Source organism: Musa acuminata, chromosome BXJ2-7 (genome assembly GCF_036884655.1).
Source record: "Musa acuminata AAA Group cultivar baxijiao chromosome BXJ2-7, Cavendish_Baxijiao_AAA, whole genome shotgun sequence".
NCBI classification, from domain to species: domain Eukaryota; kingdom Viridiplantae; phylum Streptophyta; class Magnoliopsida; order Zingiberales; family Musaceae; genus Musa; species Musa acuminata.
In genome coordinates, this window is record NC_088344.1 from 19,854,979 (window position 1) to 19,872,376 (window position 17,398).

Genomic DNA, 17,398 nt, shown 5'->3' on the forward strand with positions numbered 1-17,398 from the left:
TAACCCCTTCGCAGATCGCTCCGAAGCCCTTCTCTTATTAACCTTTTTGGTGCAGGGCCTCGGTTAATAGTGGGAGGGGTTTGAGGGCTTCAGTATTGCTGGTTGAGGAGCGACCCTAGTCCTTCGGGCTTCATGGTTCAATCACTCATCTTAAAATCGTACGAAAGAGATGGCTACCATAATCGTGTACGATTATCGTGCTTTAACTTCTCCCCGGATCTCTAGCTTCAAGCCCTCAATGAAGGTCCCCAATTGCTATTTTTCAGACCAATCACGAGTTTGATTAGATAACCTTTTAAACTAGGTTTGGTACTCCTGAATGGTGGAGGTTTGTCGGATCTTTGCTAGTTGTCCGTCAATGTTCTCGTAATCGGTTGGTCCGAAGAGGATCAGCATTCCTTCTTTGAATTGTCACCATGAGAGGACTCCATGAGTATGTTCAAACTAGTCAAACTATTGTATGGCATCCCTTTCAAGATGTATAGCTGTAATTTCTACCATAGATGTGTCCGTGGTTTTGTGGTACCGAAAATATTGCTCCGCGCGCAAGATCCAACCAATCGGGTCTCCTTCTTCCCATCTAGGGAAGTCCACTCTCATGCGTGGATAGTTGGGATCGATCATAGAACCTCCCCTCTCTTGGAAGTCATTTCTTTTGGCTTGGTGCGATTGGTTAGAGCTCTCCCGTTGATATGATTTCTTCGAGCTTGGTGGTCGGCCCAAACTGAGTACGATAAAGAGAGTCTGAATCTTATCTTCCATTCACGCCTTGAAGGCTTCAAATTTAGCATTGATTACCTCCTTAGATGCCATAGTATATACCTCCAAATCTATGATGTTAAGATCTCTCTTTTGTTGTCGGGTTAAAGGCATGTATAAGTTGAGAAAAGTGATGGTCGAAAGGGTTGGTGGATTGATGGATGTAGGCAACGATTTAGGCTTGTTTTGTGACTATTTTGGGTGCAGTTTGAGGGTATGATTTATGATAAAACCCTAAAGTCTTATCATGGCTCTGATACCAAATGATAAGACCCTAAAGTCTTATCGTGGAAGAAAGATGAGAAAAGGGATGATCACTTCGAGGGGATCGACCTCCTTGATCGCTTCGAGGGGATCGACCCTCCTTGATCGCTACGAGGGGATCGGCCCTCCTTGATTGCTTCGAGGGGATCAGCCTCCTAGGGTTTGTCAAAAGACATAATAGTATTTTTCATAGATTAATGAAAAGAAGCAGTTACATCCCTATTTATAGAGTTCCACCCAAAGTCTATCAGGACTTGAACTCTAATAATAAATAAATATTAAATAAACCTCTACTTAACTCTAACTGAACCAAACCAACTCAATAAACAACTGGACTAAACAGACTCAATAAACATTATTCAAAAGCTCAGAAAAAGGGTCCTAACAATTCCTCCCTCTTCAAATCAGCCTTGTCCTTAAGGCTGAGCAGCATCAAACTCGAGGAGCTTCTCTTTCAGTACTTTAGCCATAGACTATCTGCAACGCATCACAACCCATTGATCAAGTAAGTATAGTCTCCACTTTTTGACAGTGTAAGCAATAGGTCGATCTTTTAGTGTAGTAATCGTTGAAAGAAATTCCTGGCCTTTGCTATCATAAGTTAAAATCCATCCATCAACGATCTTTACTTCGAATCTGTCATAGTCTTCAATGTGGTGGGCCAATCAGTCAATAGTCTCACTGTCCATAAAATTGTTAGTGCTACCAGTATCAATCAAAACTATAACAGGCTGATGTTCCAGAGTTTCGCCAACTTCCATAGTTTGCGGGTTAGAGTAGTCGGCTAATGCATGCATTGTATATATGGTAGGTCCAACATCTTCATTAGAATTTATACCTTCATGATCAGAGTCCACATTCTTAGCTTTCGGTTCCTCTCCAATTAGTTTAATCATCAGAAGTTGCCCTTGTTTACATCGGTGCTCCATACTCCATTTTTCATCACAATACAAACCCTTTGCTGATCTTTCCTTAAGTTCTTCTTGGGTTAGTCTTCGGGTGTCAAGGCTTTGGTTGGGAATAGATAGGGTTGGTAGCTTACTAATCATCTGATTATTGTCACTTTTGTTTCCATGATTTTTCCTGTTGATTTTTTTCTCATGTAGATGTGCAAATGAGATCGCAGCTATCATAGTGCGAGGTTGACGAGCCTTAACTTCACACCGGATCTCTGGAATAAGACCTTCAATAAATGTATCCAGAAATTGTCGTTCCGACCAATCTCTAGCTTGATTTGATAATCTTTCAAGCCTACTCTGATATTCCAACACTGTAGAAGTCTGACAAATTTTTGAGAGTTGTCCATCCACCTTCATTTATGAGTAGATTGTGTCACAATCTTGGGGCCCTTTTCTAGTATTTCTAGATCTGTGCAATGTAGAACTTGAGTTCCCACCTTGTTGAAATTTACTAAAGCTTCCCAGTAAGTCCTTTTTGAAATCATTAAGTACTTCTTGTAACCAGTTCTCAATTCTAATTTCCAATGCTTCCATTTGTGCTTTCACTGAGTTATCAGTGGCCATTATGTAAGACTGCAAATCTGTAATCTCAACTCCTATTTTTGGTGTCGGTCAAGGGCATCAACACCATCGATGCGAAGTTGTCGAGGAGGTGGACGCCAAGGGCAGTGCTGCGGTCGCTGCGTTGGAGGAAGAGTAGCTGCCCTATTTCTATCGCTGCGTGGGGTGAGAGCGCCGGGGTTGGAAGGTGACTGCATTGATGTGGCTGCAGCTGGGGGCAGCGTCGCCAAGGGCCTGTCGCTGCGGTGGTTGCAACGATGTGGATGGAAGGTAGCGTTGCTCTGTCTCTACCGCACTACGGAGGCGTTGGTGACGTCGAGGGATCGTGTGCGGTTGAGGACACAATGGTGTCGTTGAAGCGGCTGAGGTTGAGAAGAGGAGTCGGTGCGTACGTCGCCTAGGTTGAAGCAGCCGCACAAGAGCTTGCTGCGTGGGCTGTTGGAGGGCGGCTACGGTGGTGTTGCCGAGGCTGAGGCTGCAGGGGAAAATAGGAATCGACGGTGGTAGGCTGGGCGGCGAGTGGCATCGCGCTGGCTGGGCAGCAGCGGCGACGGTGGTGGGAACCGTTCGCAGTAGCAAGAGGATTGCCCTATTTCGGTCACCAAGGGGGTAAAGCAAGGGGGAGTGGCGGTGGTCGTTCTCGCCCGAGCCAGGGGGAGCGACGGCTGGGAGGCGAGCAACGGTCGCCGCACGGTGGCTGGCAGTGGTGGTGGGTCAGCTGGAAGGCGACGGCGCTTGATGCGTGGCTGTGATTGACGAGGGGCTACGGCAACAAAGGAAGCTCTGTTTCTGCAACTGCTGCAACGAGGGGCTGCGGCAACCGGCAGTTGCGGTTGTGGCTGTGACCCAAGGGGGGGGGGGGGGGGGGGGGGGGCGTGCTCAGTTAGGGTTGCGGCTGAGAGGCAGGCGATGGTGATGGAGTGGCTGGGAAGCAGCGGCGGCGGTGGGGAAGAAGTTGCCTTGCAACGGTAGTGGGGCAGAAGGGAAGCGGGGCTGCGGCAGGATGAGACGCTGGCAGCGTCATCGCCTAGCAGCAATGGTGGCTCGAATGGGAGGCGACGGCCACAGTGGACTATGGCCGGAAGCGGGGCAGGGACGGTCATTGGCCGGAGAGCAGCAACGGCCGACGGTGGGCTGGCTACAAGCAGGGGTAGCAGGGGTGCGTGGCTGCAGCTTCTTTTTCTTCTCTCTCTTCTTTCTTTCTTTCTTTCTTTGCACTTTTTTTTTTTGTTACGTTGCAGCGAAAACGCCGAAGATCGTCGCTCTGATACCAAATGGTAAGACCCTAAAGTCTTATCGTCGCTCTGATACCAAATGATAAGACCCTAAAGTCTTATCGTAGGCTCTGATACCAAATGATAAGACCCTAAAGTCTTATCATCGAAGAAAGGGGAGAAATGGGGATGATAATGATCGCTTCGAGAGGATCGGCCTCCTTGATCGCTTCGAGGGGATCGACCCTCCTTGATCACTTCGAGGGGATCGGCCCTCCTTGATCGCTTCGAGGGGATCGGCCTCCTAGGGTTTGTCAAAAGATAGAATAGTATTTTTCATAGATTAATGAAAAGAAGCAGTTACATCCCTATTTATAGAGTTCTACCCAAAGTCCATCAGGACTTGAACTCTAATAATAAATAAATATTAAATAAACCTCTACTTAACTCTAACTGAACCAAACCAACTCAATAAAGAACTGGACTAAACAGACTCAATAAATATTATTCAAAAGCTCAAAAAAAGGGTCCTAACAGTTTAGTGGAGTTTTAGGGCTATGGATGAAAGTTTTAGATCTGTGGTAGATGGCAGTAAAGGTTTTGTTGAATCTCAGATTTTGATGATGAAACTAATTGATTGTGTTTAAATGTTTGACTACATTTTGAGTGATACAGGTCTACTCGATCAGGATTAGACAATTAACGCAGGAGGAATTGACGTTGCGTCGGAGGAGATCACGTCAGGATATTGGATGGCAGAAGGCTTCGGGCGTCGGGCATCGGGCCAAGGAGAGCGAAATTGCGCCAAGGATATCGGGGTTGCGGAGGTCAACCGCCGATTGGGCAATAAGCCGCAAGAGAGGACGATGCACCGAAGAATCGGATGAAGCGCCAACCAATGACGTGCCAGGCAACAGAATGTCAATTTGCGTTATAATAATTGTCTAGATCGGAGTAGAGTGTTTGCTTGTGTGTGCAGGATTAACTATGATAACCAGAAAACACAAAGCGAGAATACCGGAGTCAAGTTCGATGGACGTTTAAGAGTCCGAAGAATCGTCGGAGATGCTGCCAAAACCAACCGAGAAGAAATCCGGAACCTATCGGAATTTTTGGAAGTTCGCCGAAGAGATCGTCGGAGGTTCACGGAGATCACCGAGAAGGCTCGGCTACTCATTAAAGTCATCACAAGTTTGGGAGCTTGCTAGAAGCCCGTCAGCAGAAAGTTCGTCGGAAAGCTCGCCAGAACAAGACTCGACGTTCGCGGTTGAAAATTTGCTTAGGATGTGTTTTGGTTATGTAGTCCACTTGTAATTAGGATTAGGATTAAGAGATAATCCTATATCCTGGTTAGGGGCCAACTGGGCCCAAAGTCAGAGTTGGTTTAGGCTAAAAATTAAGCTAAACCAGCGAACTAGAGAGCCAAGATTGAAGCCCAACTAGTGGCTGAAAACACTGTAGTCGGGCTGAAAACACTGTAGGCGGTGGCACCGCTTAGCTGGGCGGTGGCACCGCCCAGCACCCGAGCCCTGGGCGGTGGCACCTCCAACAGCGGGAACCCAAAGAGAATTCAAATTTTGAAGCCCAAATTTGAATCCTCTTGAGGCCTATAAATACCCCTCAAATCTCAGTTGAGAGAACAACTTTTTGAGCAGCAAGTGTTTGAGAGAAAAGCCTTAGAAAAGTGTTAGCTTGTCTTGTTTTCAATTTGCTAGTGTTCACCTCCTTCTTTCTTGTTGAAAATCTGTAAGAGAGTGAACCGCTTGTAAAAGTTGTAAGAGGGGTATTCACCCTTCACTTTCAAGAGATTTGCTAGTGGAAGGTGGAAGCCTCATCGAAGAGGGGCCTCGCAAGTGGATGTAGGTCACTTGACCAAACCACTTTAAAAACGGCGTAATCTCTAGTTTGCATTTCTTATTGTCATTTACATTACTGCAAATCTTCTTACTTGCTTTGTTTCATCATTACCTTTGCTGCGCAACTTTAAGAATACGCTTTCAAGTTAAGCTTTTCAAGTTCCGTTCTTATCGTACGAAAAATTTGTCGAAATCAACGTTTTAATCCGCTGCACTAATTCACCCCCCCCTCTTAGTGCCACTCCGATCCTAACAGGTTTGATAGAAATTAATGAAAGTTGCTGCAAATATGTGTTGTCTTGTAAGAGTAGAATTATCGTCGAAGAAACAACGGTTTCTCGATGAAATTTTCACCAAAATCTTAAGAAATTTAAGGAGAGAATTGACAGAAAAATCTCAGTTTATAATATGACATCAAGGATGTCCAATTTAATCAAGAAAATTTTGGCAGTATAATAGCAAGAAAATTGGTGCAAGTTACGATAGCAGAATTCTAGTCGAAAAATTTCAGCAGTTTGTGACGAAAATTTATAGCAACACAAAATCATTTTTAGAGATAAATTCCTTAGTAAATCAACTTTAGATAGTAGCCAAGATGATCTATGAATTGTATAAGAAATTTCATTAAAAAAAGATTGCAAATAGATGGGTTAAGGCAACAATATGCGGCTGAAATTTTCTGTATCACAGATTTTCAAGTGTAGTAGATTAGGCGTAAAAGATCAGTGGTTTATATTATTTTTCGATGAAATCAAAGGAAAATCTACTATTACGAAGTATCAATGCTATTATAAAAAATTCATAGAGATTTGGATAGATAAAACGTAGTAGCAAGATCAAACAAACTATGCTATGCGGTTGAAATTTTACAATGCAGATTTTTAAGTATAGCAGGTTAGACATAAAAGATCAATGGTTTATATTGAGAATTTTTTGACAAAACTAAAGGAAAATCTGCTGTTAGGAAGTGATAAAGCTGTCATAAAAATTTCATATAGATTTAGATAAAAAAAAATGAAGTAGCAAGATCAATCAGATTGTGCTATGCGATTGGAATTCTGCAATGTATCTTTTGTCGTAGAGATGAAAATTTTATGACGAAAAGTTTATGCAGCAATATAGGAACAATTTTTTTTAGATTTTCGAATAAAGATAACTAAATTGCAATAGTAGTAAGGTAAGAAACTAAAACCTATTGCAATTCATGGGGAGATCAAAGGATGATCCGTGGTGGTGGAGATGACTGTAGAATTTGGCGACGATATTTTAAGCAATTGTGGGAATTGCTTTGGGCAACTATGGAGGGCTGATGGATGGTTGTAGAAGGGCAGTGAGATGCTAAGAACACTACTCTAATACTAGGTGTTAGAACCTCTATAGGGGTTCCTCCCTCCAAGTTACTGCTCAAAGACTGCAGAAACGATTCATCTATTGCTTAACAAAAGGAGAGGAATACATGGCTATTTATAGGGCTTCTAAACCTTAACTCCTAATATGACTCATACTCAAGACTCATATTCCTTTACAACTCCTAATGCTTCTCTAAGAATAACTCCTAATAGGACTCATACTCAAGACTCCTATTCCTTTATAATTATTAATTCTTCATCAAGAAATAACCTCCTAACCTTAGCCGGCCTCTTTACCTCTTTAATAGGGGTTGGCTTAGGTAGGTTTTACATGAATGCCCCTCTTTATTAGGACTCTCCTAGCAAGAGTCCTAACAATATATCAGTATGAATGATTTTTAATATATCTGAACTCCTATTAGTACCCTTTTTGGACATATTGGTCTACTTTCCCCTAATACAATCCACACAAGTCTTAAAATTAGTAAAATCAAGAGTACTAAGTTTCTCATCATTAACTAATCTCTTAATTCTCTCTATAGAGATATGTTCTAATCTCCTATGCCATAACATAGATGAGTCCTCATTAATATTACACCTTTTAGTGCTAGCATGAACATGCATTGAACTTTGAATATCATCATTTTATAATAAAATACGATAAAGACCATCACACAAAATACCTTTCCCAAGATAATCAGAATTATATAATAAACGAAATGATGTGTCTTTAAAATCAAAGGAATACCTAACTGATACGATTCTAGAAACAGAAATTAAGTTTCGTGAGAAACTTGGTACATAAAATGTCATTTCCAATTTTAAAACAAAACCACTACTTAAAGTTAAAATGTATGTTCTAATTGCCTCCACATGTGAGCCCATCTTATTTCATGAGAAGATGCTTTGTTCACTTCCCACTAGCTTCCTTAGGTTTTGCATACCCTACAAAGTGTTTGCAATATGGATTGTTGATCCAGAGTCGATCCACAAGGTGTTAATATTAACATTAACCATATTAGATTCATAACACATAAATGAGGTTGGTTTACCTTTCTTTTCAAGTTATTGTTGGAATTTTGTACATTCCTTCTTCATGTGTCCCTTCCTTTTATAAAAGAAACACTTTGCTTCTTTTTTGATATCAGCTTTGTTAGGATCGAGAGTCGGTACTAAGAGGGGGGGGTGAATTAGTGCAGCGAAAAAATCACGTCTTCAAAAACTTTCATACGATAAAATCAATTTACGTTGAAAACGATTTTGGAAACTTAACTTAAAAGCATATGGAAGTATAGTTACTAAGTAAAGTAGTTTACAGTATGTAAATGACCATAATAGAAATGCAAACCAGATTTTAGAGTGGTTCGGTCAACGTGACCTACATCCACTTTCGGCTTCCTCCTCCAACAAGGTCACCGGAGTCCACTAGAGGCCTTCCTTTAATAGGCGAAGGTCAATTACCTTTTACACCCCTCTTCTCCTTTTCATGGGTTTAGGAGACAACCCTTACAAGCACTGATACTCTTCTTACAGAATTATAAACTTAGAGTGGATGGGAAATTTCTAAAGAGATTACAATAACGTTTTCTCACTTTTGAATACTCTGTGCTTGTGTATTTTAACCAGGGATGAAAGGGGTATTTATAGGCTTTAAGTTGATTCAAACTTGGAGCCTAAAACTTTCCCATCCCAAGTTCCCCGGGCACGGGCGATACCACCGCCCAGTGTCAGTCTGACACTGACATTGCCCTTAGCGGTACCACCACCTGGGGGGCAGTGCTAGGCGGTACCATTGCCCAAACTGGTGGTACCACTGCCTGGCACCCTACCAGGGGCAGTACAACTGCCCGGACTGGCGATACCATCGCTTGACATAGTCTTGAAGATTGTGCCATAACGGTGAAACTTCTTATGCCACTGTTTGGGCCTTTTATTGGGCCCAACACAGTCCTTACATGGGCCTAACTGGCCCCTAATTGGGTTGGCCCAAATCAAAACCTAATTACGTGCTAACTACGAAATCTAAGACATAATCTGAGCTAAACAAGTCCGTAAATCTATTCTTCCGGTGAGCTTCCAGCGATCTTCCGGTGAACCTCCGAAGATCTCTCGACAATGTTCCGGCGGACTCCTGGCAAGCTCATGGACTTCATAATGATCTTCATGGTGAGTTCCAACGAGCTTCTCTGGCAAGCTCTGAGACTTCTCGGCTGGTTCTGACAGAACTTCCGACGAACGTCTGGACTTTCGACGAACTCTCAAACTCGCAACGAAGTCGCATCCTTAACTCCGGGACTTCATTTTGCTTCATACCTTGCTATTATAGTTAATCCTACACATGTAAAACACACTTTGATCTAGACAATTAATACTAAGCATTAATCAAGTTGTCTAGCATGTCATTGGTCCCTTGATGCTTCGTCCGATTCTTCAACACATCGTCCTCTCTTATGGCCTATTGCCCAATCGGCCAGTTGACTCCGCAACTCAGATATCCTTGGCGCAATATCCGCTCTTCTTGGCCCGATGCCCGAATCCACAACCCGAAGCCTTCTATCGATACGTCGACCATTCCTCCGGCCCGACGTCCAATCTTCTAACATGTTTTCCTTTAGCACAACATGATTTTTCCTACTTTAATTGTCTCATCCTGATCGAAGTATCATGCGTCACTCAAAACGCAGATTAAAACATAAACACATATCGATTGGTTTCATCATCAAAATCCGAGATTCAATAATCTCTCCCTTTTTTATGATGACAACCATTCGATGACGGAGTTAACCAAACTCCTAGAGTTTAAACAAACTCCCACTATCAATATGGCATATAACTCTTGGATTCAAAAATCCAATCAAATATGTCATGATAAAATCATGCATGATATCAACATACTTCTCCACCTTTGTTATCAACAAAAAGGATAAGTCCAACTATTCATGTGTTTGAAGTATAAGTTCAACTCATTGCATGAAAAACATAATATCAAGTTTTATCATCATGTAATTTGAAGCTAGAAAATTTAGTAAGTGTTACATGCTTAGAACATTCAAGCTATCAAGTTTTAGATTATACAAGTTTTATAACATACAAGCTAGCAAATTTAAAGATGTGCAAATTAGCATATTTGCTTTTCTTTGCAATATTCAAGATAGCATTTCTTTATAATGTTCAAGATAGCAAGTTCTATATTATGCTAGCTAGCAAATTAGAGATGTTCAAGAAAGCAACTCTTGCTTCTTGAAATATGCAAGTTGCAAGCTAGCAAATTTTTGCTTCCTTTACAATGTTTGAGCTAGCAATTTTGCTTCCGTTGCAAAGTGCAAGTTAGCATGTTTTGCATCTTGAGATAGGTAAGATGGCACTTTTGGTATGCAAATTTATAGTATGCAAGCTATCAAATTTTACATTAAAAAAATTTAGCAAAATTTTACATCTTTTGAGATGTGCAAGATGGACTATTTTGCCTCTTTTTGAAATGTGTAACTTGGCAAACATTGGTTCTCTTCAGATTTGCAAGATAGCACTTCTTGCTTCTTTTTTGAGATTAGCAAGCTAGCAAGTTTGCCTCTTTTTGAATTGTGCAAGCTAGCAAATTTAAAGATATACAAATTGGCATATTTGCTTTTCTTTGCAATGTGTAAGATAGCATTTCTTTATAATGTTCAAGATAGCAAGTTTTACATCATGCTAGCTAGCAAATTAGAGATGTTCAAGAAAGCAACTCTTGCTTCTTGAAATATACAAGTTGCAAGCTAGCAAATTTTTGCTTCCTTTGCATGTTTGAGCTAGCAATTTTGATTCAAAAAGAAGATTCAAGTTATAATTCAAGAATTCACAACAAAATCATGATTCATTTGAACCAACATCATTTCAACTCATCATGCATAATTTCAAAATGTAAAATCATCGATCATGATTCAAACATTTGTGTTCAAAACCTTCATCATTACTTGCATGATTCCAAATCATCATTCTAGAGTATATCATACATATTAAGCATTTATCAACATTTTGATCATGATGCCAAACATTCATCATTTAAAGCATTAATGATACACCATTTTTGCAACATGATCATAGCTTTTCAAATGATGGTATCTAAATGTCAAAATTCATTACATCCTATTATGTATGATCAAAACTTCTCCCCATTTTATCATTGTAAACAAGAAAGAAGAAGGGAAGAACACGATGATGTAAAATATTTCAATCATTTCAAGGCATATAAGTCATAAATACAAGAAAATCATGTCATGAAAGATAAGACCAATTAAATACCAAAAGACATGATTCATAGAGTAAATCTCTTCTTTAAATAAAATACCAAGAAAAAGTTGTAGAAGTACATAGAAGAGATCCAAAAAAAATCTCAAGTAATAAATCCAAGAACTCACAAGAAAAATCAAGATTTATTTAGAAAATCTCCTCTTAAGAAGATAACAAGTAGAATCGAAGGAGAACAATTAATCAAAAATCTTGATTCATAATAAATCTTTTAAGTTATAATCAATTCATGAATACCGAAAGTGCTAGTCATGATGCCCAGCAAGCCAATCACGTGAGTGATGGCACGTGTGACTTGATACAGAATCTTTTGCCTTATTATATTTTGGCGTATATCACTTTATAACTATTGCATAAATGCATATATATATTATGATGTCCTTGGATTTGTGCAATGGGAATCGGATCATGATGAGATCACGATAATGAGATCGATTCACCTTTAAACACATATCCTAAATAATCCCGGTCATAGGTAACTCGAGAGGGACATTGTGATAACCGGACACATTGGTGTGCTATATACCTGTCCATATGATGGATGCAGCTGGTCTCATAGCTGCTCGTGTAGGGACACTAGAGATACAGTACATGTGCTCATTGGAGAATGAGTTCACTGATTGATTCACTTACGGAATGCTGGATGGTTGATGATGCCTTATTGTCAGACAGCGATTCCGTAGTCATAGTGGTGTATCTGGTCCTTAGACTTGAGACACCAAGGATGTCCTGTATGAGTGCTCCACTCTTTGATACCAGACTTATAGGTTTGGCTGTCCCAGATCTAGTACAATTGGTCATTGGGAGTGGTAGTCGACCTTACGAGGGCTATTGAGTGTCGATAGAGGATCATCCACTCTCGACATCATGAGAGGAATATCCCATGTGTTCTTGCTTAGACAAATCCCTGTCTAGGGTCATTCAGGTTGAGAGAGAAAGAGTTCTTCGGGAGAATCCGATTAGAGCGAGACTCGAGTAAAAACCGTATGGGTCTGACAGCACCATGCTCGATATACGGGTCTCTGGGATATTAGAGGGATGAGGGACTATAGGTACACGGTAACTAAGGATAGACAAGTCCAATGGATTGGATTCTCCTGTATCGTCTGGGGACTACGGCGTAGTGGCCTAGTACGTCCATAGTCGATGAGTCAAGTGAATTATTACAGAGATAATAATTCACTGAGTTAGAAGGAGTTCTGACAGGTATGACTCACGGCCAGCTCGATATTGGGCCTAGAGGGTCACACACATATGGTAGGCATTGCGATGAGGAGAGGTTCAATATGAGATATCCGACGGAGCCCTTGTCTTATTGGATGCAGATCTAATACCCACTAGGGGAGGACCCATTAGGGTTTGACAGGGGACCTCTATAAATAGGAGGGATTCAGAGCCTCATATGCTAAAGCCTTTGCTTGCCTTTCCTATTCTCCACTCCCTCTCCACCTCAGAGCAGGCCTGGAGTTTTGAGGAGCGTCGTCGCAACCCTGCTGTGTGGATCACCGCTAGAGAGGAGGACGCTTGACCTCCTTCACCCTCTCCTAAGGATCTGCAAGGAAATAGGGATATACGATCTCCCTAGGTAACACAATCTACTCTATACGCAGTTTTAAGTTTCGCGGATTTTGCGCACCTCGCACGACGATGAATATCTCTTTGGGAATCGGGGATTTTGTTTTCTTGTTCTTCCGCTACGCATGTGATGTCGCCCCAAGATTTCCCAATAGTGGTATCAGAGCCAGGTTGTTCGTGCGAATGATTGGTTTTGAACTGCGTGTGTTGTGTTTAGGAAGAATTTTGACGTCAAAATCGTTGACGCAAAAACAAGGAAGGGAAGCAACAGTTGTTGCCCTCGATCTACGTGCGTGTAGTGCAGCCGAAGGCGGGCAGCACAGGGGCTGCGTCTGCAGCAGCCGGCCGGCGGCCTGCTTGCAGCGGGCTTACGTCCGGCGGGGCTGGCAGCCCGCGGGTAGAGGCACATGCGGCCGCTTCTCCCGTGGGGTGAGGCGCCGCAAGGCAGCAGCGCCTGTCGCCACTGCTCCCACGGGCGAAACCCCCCTACAGGGGCAGTCGCCCGGCGGGATAGCACCGCCTGCGGGCGTTCCCCCACCAATAGAACCGCCCGCGAAGGCGCCCACCTACAGCGGCAGTGCCGCCAGCGAAACATCTCTCGATACCGCCCAGCCCTGCGATGTAGATATATATTAAATATGTTTATGTGTGACATGTCATATTATGAGACCAAATCATAGAAACATCTCTCGATAATATTATGTCAGTAAACGTGAGGCAATTAGATTGACCCACGTGGCCTTCCATCGTTATAAGTAGGAACCGATTCCCGGTGTAGGTTGAGTTGGTCGAGTCCCTCAAGACTCACCTATATTGCGATTTGCTATCTTGCTTACGACATAGAGATGTCACCGGTGACCTGAGGGCATGGTATGCTTGGTCGAGTCCCTCGAGGATATATCATCAAATCAGACTCATCTTGTAACGAAGGTGTTGTTGACTTAACTGAGCATCATGGTTGGTCGAGTCCCTCGAGGCCATGGTGATTCGGAGGCCGAACAGGACGGGAATCACAAGGAGTTGTGATCGGCAAGAGTTGCCTACCTTTTAGGCTTAGTGTGATTGGTCGAGTCCCTCGAGGTTACACTAAGACGCTGATTGGATCCTGATCCCCACTAGAAGTCTGCCGGAGACTTTCGTTTCACGTGCTGAGGGTGTCGCGTGACTCGTTAGTAAAATAGTGGGAGCATATTAAGATATAAGTCTATGTCTTGATAGTTTATTTCTTGCAAAATCTGTATGTTATTCATTTCTGGCTCCGTAACTTGAGAATCGTTCTCACAGCGGAGAAAATCGTGTACGTCCTTGATACAGTGATGCCTACGTGTCACGCCCCCTCAAAATATCGACAATATTTAAAATTTTCATCACAACTAATCCAGGATCCAAACACACATTTGAGGTCACTAAGAAAACATTCAGATCAAAAATTTCACCTCTATAGTCTACAATTTTATAACCCTATGCAGTTCATAAACATCCCACACATCACTCGATAATTCAAACAAACTGAACTTAACTTATCAAAATAATAACCACAACATAATTTCACAAGTGGGGAAGTCTATGCAGTCACCAAACCAACGATTTACCATAAGTTCATATCATTACATGAATTTAACTTAGCATTCCAAAATCCTAAACATGAGGGATCCTTTAACTTACACAAAATCCACAGGTTTAGATTCATCGTCAACATTTCATTAGATGCAGAGTGGCTTATACAACAAATACATATATGCTAACACAGATCTGCCCAAAATCTTCTAACTTTCCACTGCCTCAGCCCAATCTTAACATTTAAGCAAGCGATACGCTATCCTGAAAAATTTATCAACAAACGGGGTGAGCATATAGAGATCAGCAAGTGACTAACATATCCATATCAAAATAGGACAATTTCCAAAGAGATAAAGTTTCATAATACGAGGCAGAATATACGAATTCGTAGACATAATATCATTAGGTGCAGAATCACAATTGTCCTTTCAATCATACATATTTGGTTCATAACATACGGGGCATAGAGTAATTGGAGCATATCAGAAACGAATGAAACGTTTTGGAGCATAACAATAACAAATGAAACATATCGGAGCTTATCAATGGCATATGAAATGTTTCGGAGCATATCAACAACGTATGGAACATTTCGAAGCATAACAACAATGAATGAAACATTTCGGAGCTTATCAATATCACATACCAAACAGAAGCTCAAACATCGTCTTTGACGTTGCATTCATATCATTCTTATCCAAAGCATGTACAAAAACACATAATCAAAGCTCTGGATATCATATCAAACATACAGAAGGTGTAGTGGGACCTCAAACAGAACGTGATACATCCATTTCTGAATGACCACCAGACAGAAGTCTCCCACGTCTGGGAGCTCCATCCACCCACGTCTAGGTGAAGTCAGAAGGGGCCGGCAGAGCAACGCAAGCTCTAAGCACATACCCTTTACCATTTCTGGCAAAGGTCCAGACAGTCCCACAATCACCAGAGTACAAAAGGGCAGTTTAACAATAAGTAGCATATATCGGAAGCACACGCGGAACAACAAAAACATACATGTGCCTTTTCGAGACAATACGATGCAAGGAACAAAGCTCTCACAAATGTATTCAGATTTGAAATGAAATAAAAGCCAGAGTATATAGGGATTCCAAGCAATCATATTTGGCTCAATTCAAATAAGAAGAATAGATGAATTCAATATCCAAAGGAACGAAACAGAATACGCGAAATCGACCAAAGCTCGATTTCTGACAGAATTCCAATGGCACATAGAACAAATATTTCAGATTATCAATTATGCTCCAATACCCATAAGAAAACTACTATTGAAAGATATATCAATCTATTTTCTGTCGAAATAAGTTTCGTATGAATCAGGGTTTCCCACAAGGAGTTACCTTTGATTTGGTAACACAAGGTCAAGGACACAATCACTGTTTTGCAGAATACATAGGGTCGGATTCAACAGATAATAGGGTAGGCATTTGAATTCCAAAATTTTCAAACTATATATCAAAAGAAAGGTCTGCAAGTCTATTTTCGGACGAAGTCAGTTTGGTATAAATCAGAATTTTCAACTGAGAGTTATAGGCATTTTAGTATCGAAAGGTCAGAAATCTTGATCCCTGTTTTGCAACATCTATAGGCTCATTTGAAACAGATGATTGGGTAAGTATTCGGTGTCCAAAATCTACAAAATTAGTGTCAAAAGAAAGTTATAAGAGTCTAATTTCAAACAAAATAATTCCTGCCTGAATTCACATTTTGTACTAAAAATTATAGCTGAAACAGTGTATAGGGGTCAGTTTACCGAAAAAATTTTAGAATCCATGGTTCTATGTCCAAAGAGAGACATATCAGTTTCTAGATAGAAATCCTTCAGTTTATTTTGAAACAACATAAAAACAGAGACTAATTTTCTGTAGGATAGGGTTAGAAACACTTGCCTTTGGGAATTTTGACCCTAAGTAAAAGGATTTGGGCAAGAACCCTTAAAGCCCCAAATTTTTTTTTCTTCTTCTTCTTCTTCTTCTTCTTCTCCTTCTTCTTCTTCTTCTTTCTTTCTTTCCCTGATCATCCATGCAGCTGCCTTCTATGCTTCCTTAAGAACGAAGGCAGAGAGGCTTAAGCGGTGGAATTTGTCATTTTGTACGTTTTACAATTTAGTCCTTGTTTTTATCATATTCACGATTAGGTCCTTAGGGTTTACATATAGGTCCTCAGATTCTTTCTTTTTTTTTTGAACAGATCTCCCAAATCTTAAAAATAAGTTACCTCTGATTCATACTCTATTTCTTTTGTCAATTTAAAATAGATGCTTACATTATCACCAGAAATTTATACGAAAATTCGGAAATGAGGGATGTTACACTACGCCCGAAGAAGGGGCAAGCGAGGATGAGATCGCTCACTACGTGAAGTACATTGATGACTCCACTCTTGCTCAGTGCTATATGTTGGGCTCTATGACTCCTGAGTTACAGAGACAACATGAAAAGATGGATGCCAGATCTAGTCTTCTACATGTCCACAAATTGTTTGAGGAACAGGGAAGGACTTAGCGATATGAGATATCCAAGAGCCTCTTCCACGCTAGGATGACTGAGGGGACACCGGTTCAGAACCATGTCCTAAAGATGATTGAGTGGATAGAGAAACTCACAGGTCTAGGAATGGTCCTAGAGGATAACTTGTGTGTGGACATTATGCTTCAGTCCCTACCAGATTCCTTTTCACAGTTCATAATGAATTTTAATATGAACAAGCTTGAGGCGACTCTCCCAGAGCTCCTCAATATGTTGAGGGAGGCAGAGAGTACTATTAAGAAAGAGAAGCCAGTTCCCTACACTGGTGAGACCAGAAAGAACAGGAAAGCAGAAATGTCCCTTAAGAAGGGAAAGGGCAAGGGCAAACCAGGTAAAGCAAAGGTTGCTAAGAAAGACCCAGCGAAGGACAAAGGCCAGTGCTTCCACTATGGTAAAGATGGGCACTAGAAGAGGAACTGCAAAGAGTACCTTGCAGAGAGGGCGAAATAGAAGCTTGGAGAAGCT